Below are 8,531 nucleotides of genomic sequence, written 5' to 3'. Positions count from 1 at the left end.
TTATGCCACTCAATTAAGGTGGCGTGTATATGGGAATTTCTTCTTAGCACTCACGGTTCCCTATCACAACAACCTATTCTTTTCTCCTCTTTACCACTCCTTAATTTTTTAATGCTTATTCCTCTTTTCTCTTTATTCTTAGAGTGTTTTATTCTTTCTTGCTTTTTTCTTTATTCTTTATGTCTTTATTCTCTATTCTTTCTTAAATTTCTACACATACACAATTATATGCATATGGATGGCTTATGCTTGAAATTCTTACTTGGATGTACTCATGAAATGCAAATATGCAATGTTGCATAAAATTAAAGTTTCTGCTCAAACTTATACTTCTCTTAGGCATTTCATCAAACATTACTTGTGCATAAACAAATCCTAATTTAATTATCATTCGATCTGTTTCTCAACCATCCAAAAATGAGAGAAAATCTCTCTTGTAGCATCACCATACCTACACGGCAAACACACTCCCAAAAATTCCTCCAATTCTTCCAATTTCAACCCATCATCAAACCATCAAATACACTTCTCATATTCAAATATATCCAACAACAAGCATAATTCATCATCAATCTCATCTCAATTTCTCAATAACCATAACATATGCATACTTAAAAGAAATCTCTACTCACTTGAATTCTTAAACTTTAACTTGAGTTGGATTTTGAGTGGAATTTACTTACCTTATGCTTGAGTAGTCTCTCCTAAGCTCTCTACTCTTGTTGAATTCAAATCTTCTCTTAACCCTAAGCATAAACTTCATAAGAACTCAACTTTTATACAAATAAATCATAGATAAAGAACACGAATTCTTACCTTTTGAAGTCTTGAATCAAAACCCTATTAAAAATCACTCAAAAGCCCTCAAAATCCTTGGAGGATTGTGAAAATTTGAGAGAAAACGGGGGAGTAGTGTGGCGGTGGAATGAAGGAAATAAGGGTTACAAACCCTTATCATCTTATTTTATAAACTCACTTTCCCATTTTGCCCTTACACTTTTGTAGAAATTTCATCCTTGTCCCTTAGTCAATTACCATAATGCCCTCATCTTTATTGTATTCTTTATGAAATTATACCTCTTTTCACTCCCCACTTTTTCAACTAATTTTGAGTGAAAAGACCATTTTACCCTTAATGCAAGTTTAAGGCATGTTCTTCATATTCTCTTAAAATAACTTTAATAAAAATTAACTAAAAGCTATAAAACATAATTTAAATCATGTACCTCCATGTTGGGAGTTACATGTAAGTATATTGAAATTATAAAGTTGTTATGGTCTTAGTGGTTTGTATAATTTTTGTGTAGATATTGGATAGCGAACAGTTTTCTGTGTGTTTGGATTTGGTAGATATTATCGTGTTAATTATTAATGAGAATTAGCGTTGTTATTTTTTAATCTCGTTTTTAGTATTTTTCTAAATTAATGATGTTATTTTCATTTTGTTGAACATTAATTATTTTATTTTGTTATATATATCAAATATCGTTGCTTCATTGTTTATTCTATCGAGAAAAATTGATTATTCTGTTCAACGAATATAAACTTTTTTGTTCATAATCATTTAATGTTAAGTATTAATTTATCTTAAGTGTAAACGGTTTGCATTCATCTATATCTCTACGTGGATCTATTAAGAATTTGATACATTCGATTAATACAAATCTTTAAATTCATTTAAATTAATGTTTTGGATGATATTTTGTGCATTGTACATGAATTATGTGCATATATTATACAGGTGTCTGATGCTCTAAAAGTTCTATGAGATAATTGGGCAACTGGTCAAATGAAAGAGGATGCCTCTACTGTAAGAAGATGGGAGGATCTGGACACTGACTTATTGGTGAAAATGTTCCTGTGTTTTGATGTTTTCCAGTTGACTTCAGGCATTGCTCACGTTTGTAATCCATGGCGTTCAGCTTGCTGTGATCCTCTGCTTTAGAAAACTCTTGATTTGTCAATCTTGTAATCAAATTTTATCAAAATCCCATTAGAGCCATATGTTTACATGGATCAATGTTATGATAAGCATTAACCCATTTGTTGAAAATTTCGTTGAGTCTTAGCCGGGGACAGATAAGAACCTTGATTTTTCACTTCAATTTGTAGTAAGGGACGAACAATTTACTTATATTGCTGAAAGGTAATTTTTTTTATGTTTCTGTTTAAAACCTTGTTGAAAGGTAATTTTGTTTTTTTTTTATTCTCGTTGTTTATTGACTGAGTCTTTGGCATTGCCTTTGGTACCAATGATCATCACCTTTAATTTTCTTTTTGGTACACTGAATTGGGAAGTAACGCACCATATACTGTTGTCTGTAGGTGGCCCCATCTGAGGTATCTCATTATGCTAGCTTGGAATAGAATAAAGAAGGATGTAATTTGCAAGGCCATTCATACATGGAGATCTCTTGAATCCCTGACAATGCCTAGTATAGTAAATCCGCCTTATCTTATAGAGGAAATATCCCTAAATTGCAATAACTTCAGTGAACTCAAGGTCATGGGTCCTTTTGATGTTCTCTTTGCTTCCATGATAGTAAAATTTCTTCCAAATTTGAAGGTTTTGAGCTTGAGATGCTCAATGATAGTTAAGGATGCCCTATTGCTTATATTGGATGACTTACCAAATCTGGAAGTTCTCAACATATCACATAGTCTTCTTACAGAAGGTACACTTCTTCCTCCATTGATGCCCAAAAAAATTATTAAGAAGCTAGATAAAATTATCTTGGAGAAGGCTACTCGATTGCATGAGTTCTTAACATGTACTAAGCACTCGTGCATCATGTGCCAACGTACTCAAAGTGATGAAGGCTTTATGAGGTGGTACAAGTATGAGGAAGGTCTATGGAAATGGATGAGGTGAGGTCTCTTGCTCTTTGATTAGGACACTGTAGAGACTATGATTTTAACATTTTGTTTTGCTTGTATGTAATATATAGATAATATGTTGTTGAATAAGCATATATAGAATTGGTCTGTTGTGTTTTAGGTTGTCATCCTCCTAATGCTTTTGTTTTAGGTCGTCAACATTTTAATACTTGCATGGTGATCTTCTCCCATGGGAAAAGTATTATTTGTCTGCATAATTATGTACATACGTTAAAATTTCACCTTCTGTTGTTTCAAATTGATCTTTTGTTGTTCATTAATGTTATTTCAAAATGAAGTGCTTTCAAACTAATACGCAATTGAGTATTTTATATATTTCAATTCATGTTATTTATTTTGTAATTGTTATTGAAATTCATTTCTATTGTCAGGTTTAGTATTTGATAGTGAGATTTTGAAGGAATCTTTGAGTTTGGCTTCTTTTATACTTTGATGATAAGTTATAGTGACATTGTTCGGCTAAAGTAGTAATATTAAAGTTTTATTGTGCGCTGTCATTTTGGCTTTGCAAAATTCGTAAATGATGAAAAACGTTGTCGTTTAAAATATTGTTGATACTTAAAGAAAACATGCAGATTTAATATTCAGTATTTTACTTGAAATAAATTTGGGGATTTAGGGTTTTCTCTGTCAGTTTCGGCTTTAAAGGCATTTGTCCTAGTCTGTTTGTCACATTTTCCATGTCTGTCTTTTCTCGTTGATAGAAGTTGAGATAAGTAAAGTAAATTTTCTTCAGCTACAATGACAATGTCATTTTTTATTTTACATTCTAATTAATTTGTCATCGATTTTAACTTTGATTAAAGTGAATGTTATTGTTACGGAGTTATGAGATTTGTTATTATTGTTATAAGAAGTTGTTGTTAGATGGTTGTGCTGATAATTTGTTATGCTCATGTTGTTTATTGGTTTCTCTAGTAGTTGTGTTATAGATTACTCTCTCGATAAGTTGGTGCCTTTCTTACTACGATTTTGTTTGTTCAGGTTAGGCTGTTTATTTGTTGTCCTAGTAGTCGCATTGCACACTATTTTCTCAGTAAATCTACTACTAGAATTGGTGTTTTTCTCATTACGATTTTGTTTATTATCTTGTTGTATTTAGTGTATATAGTAATACTGTCGTTGATTTATGAATTGATGTTATGAAATGCCAGTGGTACAAATGCTTTAGAAGTTACCATCATTGTTATCTGTAATTATCAATTTATTTTTCGGAACAGTTGTCAAGGTTTTGGTATTCTCCATAGCACGTCTAAGATATTGTTGTTTTAATTTGTGTCTCTATCACATATCAGGAAGAATAAATGTCTTCCAAGTAATAACAAAGATTTACAATTTATATGTAGTTGAATGATTGTCTGTTTGCTCTATTTTTATTTATTTGATAATATTATTTTTTCATTGTAGTAATGGCTCCCAAAAACTAGATGAAATTTATTTGAAGATTTGATTCCGAAGTCTTGTATAAAGGAGGATCAAGCAATCATTCCAAGTCAGAATTGTTAACGCCTTTATAGACTTCTGTTTTACCTACTTCAGCCTCCAATTCTGTGAAACCTGATTTTGGCTCCTACCATGTTAAATTGATTGGAGAAGAAGGTAATCAGTCAGAAGAAATTCCATTATGTAGATTGGTGAAACGGCAGAAAAGCTGTCAGTAAGAGGGTTCAAATATGAATTCTAAACGAAAATGGAAAAAAAATTCTAAAGAAGAGCCAGACAACAAAATATATACTTTATTTGGCATGACGATGTTAACGTGGTTTCATTGTTTTTGAAATAGGCTTATGAAGGTTTCTTAGAAATCAGAGAATGTTGGCTTGTTTCAGAAGATGTGATCTCAAATTTGAAAAAAGAAAATGAACATGTGAATTCTAAGTTTCGCAAATTGGAAGAACAATTGAAAATATCAAAGGAGGCATTTGAAAAGGTCAAAACCAAATTGAAACACAGTCAAGAATCGTTTACAAATGCTTAACAGTCTTTTGCAAATGAGCAGCAACAAAAGGAAGTCTTTAAAAAGAAAAATAGTGAATTGACTGAAGAAAATGATAACATCAAATCTTTAATTACACAAGCTGAGAAAGATAAAGAAAAGGCTTATGATTCGGTGTCAGAAATGTTTTTGGCCACCAGAAAAGCTTGTGTCCAAGAATTTAAAACAAATTTCCAAATGAAGATTCTAGTTTTTTAGAGACAATTGTGTTGAAAAATGAGAAGATGCCCACTAATAGAGATTATATTGACTACAACGTTGTTGTAACTTTCTTTGGTCCACTTATGCTGCTTCTATAAATTTTTAAACTGTTTGTTAAATATTTTGACAGTATTTTCCAATATTTTGACAATATTTGGCATGTAAGTTTTTATAGTTGTGTTATTATTACGGATGTGGAAGCATTCAGTTGATGCTAATTTTTGTGTATACGAAAAAAAGTCTCCAGCCCATGTAATGTTGCTTTTGTAAATATTTAAACTGTTTAATAGTACTATTGATGTTAAATATCTTGACGACATCTGTCGTGCAAGAGTTTGTGGTTGAGTTGCGTATGTAAAAAATATGCATTTATAATACATAATACATATAATGTAGCATTCATTGTATCTAACAATAATAATATAGAACCTTTAAATATCTTCTTATCAAGGAATTTTTGTTTCTGTATATATTTAAACATTTAATGTGACCTTTTCATATTCATATAAATATCTTCAATTTTTCACTTTAATCTCTCATAAACAATGTCTTATATTATATACAATGTATCAATCATTTTTGTTACAAATAATGTTTTTTATTATATATAACATTTCAATCCCTTTAATTAAACACTTCTTTGAAAACAATGTTTCTGCCAGTTCATCTTGTTGTAGGGGTAGCATAATCTTGATACCTTGTCTTGAGGTTACTCTTGATAGTGCGACGTATAATTGACCATGTGTAAAGACCTGATGTTTCATATACAATCCTATTGTTTTGAGTGATTGACCTTGGCTTTTTTTTATTGTCATACAGAAGCGAACTGTCATAGGTAACTGTCTTCTCTTCAACCTGAAAGGCCACTTCATATCTGCATTCGACATTATTATTCTAGAAATTGTAATAATATCCCCAATATTTGACCTAGTAATAATCATCGCTTGTATGGACCACTTTCCTAAATAGGTTATAGTCATTTGGTTCTATTGCAAAGACCATCAGATTGATTCAAATTACGCAGCAACATAATTGGAATACCAATCTTCAAATGCAATTCATGTTTGGGCATGCCGAAGCACATCAAAGAAATAAGAAATTCGGTCAGATAGAGAATGCCATCATCGTTTGAGATACCTACTGCTTTGCAAGTGCTGTCTGAGCTAAAATACGTCTTTCTATCTGTTGGCAAACTCTAGGTGACATAGTCATTCAATCTATGTACTGTCTCATTTTGGGTGTCAATATTGATCTCTCTCTCTCTCATATAGTCAATATTATTTATTTGAGCAGATAAATCTGGAAAAACAACATTCATAATTATTTCTTCGTCACTGGTATGTTGATCGATTTTCAAGTCTTCAGGTATTTGAATGTAACTCTCATCTTCTGCAACGTCCCTTCCTTCTCCAATATCAAGTAAACATTTGTCAAAAGTCTTCAAGTTATCCAATTCTGTAGGGTTTACCAAGTTTGTCTTCAATCTCATGTTCTCTGTAAGTCTCAACACTATTACATGTTTCCAAAGGGTAGATGATGATAAACAGGCCTGTATTATGTCATGCTTTTTCCCTATTGGTATAACTGGTAGAATCTATCTGAAATCACCACCCAGGGCAACAGTGAGGCCTCCAAATATTCTATCTGCATTTGATTGATCTTTTTTAGACAAAATATCTTTTAGAGTTCTATCAAGAGCTTCAAAGCAATACCTATTTGCCATGGGTGCTTCATCCCAAATGATCAAAGCTGTTTGCTCGAGTAGTTTTGCCAATTGTGTCCCCTTTTTTATATCACATGTACTTTCCTCAGTGATATTTAAAGGGATTCAAAAACGTGAATGTGATGTTCTTCCACCGGATAGCAGCAATGCAACAATTCCTGATGTAGCTATAGCCAATACAATTTAACTCTCAAATCTTAATTTGGCCATGATTGTTGACCATAGGAAGGTTTTACCTGTTCCACCATGTCCGTAAACAAAAACTGGTGTTCTATTTTGATTGTTGATGGAATCAAGGATTGAATCGTATATGTGTCTCTGGCCATTGTTGAGACCTTTGTATAAATCATTGTGTAGTATTTTCATGTTGTCAATATCATAGTCTAATTCCTTAGCAATTAATCTATTTATGAATTCTAAAAAATGGAATAGTTTGGAATTAGCATTCCAGGGAAATCAGCCAAGGATTTTCCTGCCTTTTTCATTAGCTTTTCAATTTCGAACAATGCATGATTCTGAATCTGTTCCTCAGTGCATCTCAATTCTGTCATCCATATTTTCTATTTAAGAATGTAGGGAATGTCTTTAGATAGGCGTTCTGCATTTGCTCTCCACAAGTCTCTTGGACTTACCACTTCATTATATACAAGAATAGTTACAAAAAGTTGTCTTAATTGTCTTCCGGTAGCCCATGTTGATGCTTCATCCAAGCAATCATTCCACTGTTTATCATCATCCAGCAATCCTAATGCATAACATGCATCTTTGAATGTACTGAATATTTTTCTGTTGACAGTTCAAATATCTTCAAATGATGTTGCTCCTCTGACCAAGTTCATAAGCATTCGCAAATAATATTTCTCACTGCTACCTGGAAATGCAAAATACACCTTGCCAATACACCTTGATTTTTGTTGTGGGGACCATTTTCTTTCTGTATCCTTCCAAACCCATTTGCTTGGAAAATCAGGATAAGTCAATGATCTTGTAGATTGGTATCGTTGATTACACTTCATCCATTCAGTCAATTTCGTTTGTGTAACAACCTTGCCTTCCAAAAGTTTAACTAAACACTTGTTTGGATTGAAAATAATTGTTTGTTCATTCTCTAAGTGGAATGGCAATCTTTTGATAGCCAATTCTGTGTAATACATGTCAAACTGAAATATCCTCTAGCAAGCTTCCATAGAAGAGATATATCTTTAAGTTTTCAATTGAATCAATTAATGTTATATTTATAACAAACATGAACAAACAATATAAAAAGATTATATTTGATATATTTTGTACATACCTACAGTCCAAATAAGCCTTTATTTCATCTTTGTTCTATAAAATCTCTCATTGATTGTTCTGTTGACCATTGTTTTCAACTTCCATGAAAACTCTCATTCTGTCTGGTCCTTTGTTGACATACTTAAATAGATACTTGTTTGATCTATGTTGATTGCATATTTCAATATTTATGTAAGCATCAAACTTATCCAAAAGATTCCTATTATAAGAAACAACAAAACGGTTATCTAGTTTGATTCCCTTTTTCTCAACAAATGCTCCATTATTCTGTATTCTATACATTGGATATCCATTGTCATCCACACATGTTTGATTGAAAAATTTCTTTGGAAAATATTTTTTACATTTTCCTCTCTCCATAAATGGTAAATTCTTGTTAACATCACCGCACAGACATTGGGTCATGTGATTCTCGAC

The sequence above is a fragment of the Pistacia vera genome, unplaced genomic scaffold, assembly GCF_008641045.1.
Source record: "Pistacia vera cultivar Batoury unplaced genomic scaffold, PisVer_v2 Contig250, whole genome shotgun sequence".
NCBI classification, from domain to species: domain Eukaryota; kingdom Viridiplantae; phylum Streptophyta; class Magnoliopsida; order Sapindales; family Anacardiaceae; genus Pistacia; species Pistacia vera.
This window is presented reverse-complemented; position numbering follows the sequence as displayed.